Consider the following 600-nt stretch of genomic DNA (forward strand, 5'->3'; position numbering starts at 1 on the left):
AGGTGTTTATGCTGCCCCCTTTTTTTACTTCTCAAGAGCACTCTTATATACAATAGAAGGAAAGAAAAATTGTCTCAAGCATATTTTTTTCTTTTAATACTGGGTTCCTCCTCTTCTGCAAATGCGTTTACGTTACTGTTTCATTTTCTGATATAACTGTGATTTTATTTGCTCTCCATCTATCTGGACCATCGATGGCGATACAATGTGATAAAAACATTTCTTTTAAGGTTCTATCATAATTCAAATTCCTCTATGAATACCAAATGGGATAGGCCTATTCTTGTGTTCGGTTGTTCGGTGATTTGATGGGAAGTTAAGTCGTTATGATCGGATTGGGATAAGTGGGAAGAGAAGAGATAGGGAAGTTATTATTTATTGGGATTTGTGATTTATCTTCCAGGATTTGTGGTTTGTTTTAAGAGTCTGCGATCTAGTTTTAAGAGTATGTGGTTTATTTTTGAAGAATTTATTGTGTAGGTTTTGTGAATAAATGGTTAATTTTGAAGATTTTTATGAATTTACCATATATATTCATAGTCATTATATCTATATACAAAATCAATAAATATTATATGTATATATATATTTCTTATCCTA

This window comes from Penaeus chinensis, chromosome 37 (genome assembly GCF_019202785.1).
Source record: "Penaeus chinensis breed Huanghai No. 1 chromosome 37, ASM1920278v2, whole genome shotgun sequence".
NCBI lineage: Eukaryota > Metazoa > Arthropoda > Malacostraca > Decapoda > Penaeidae > Penaeus > Penaeus chinensis.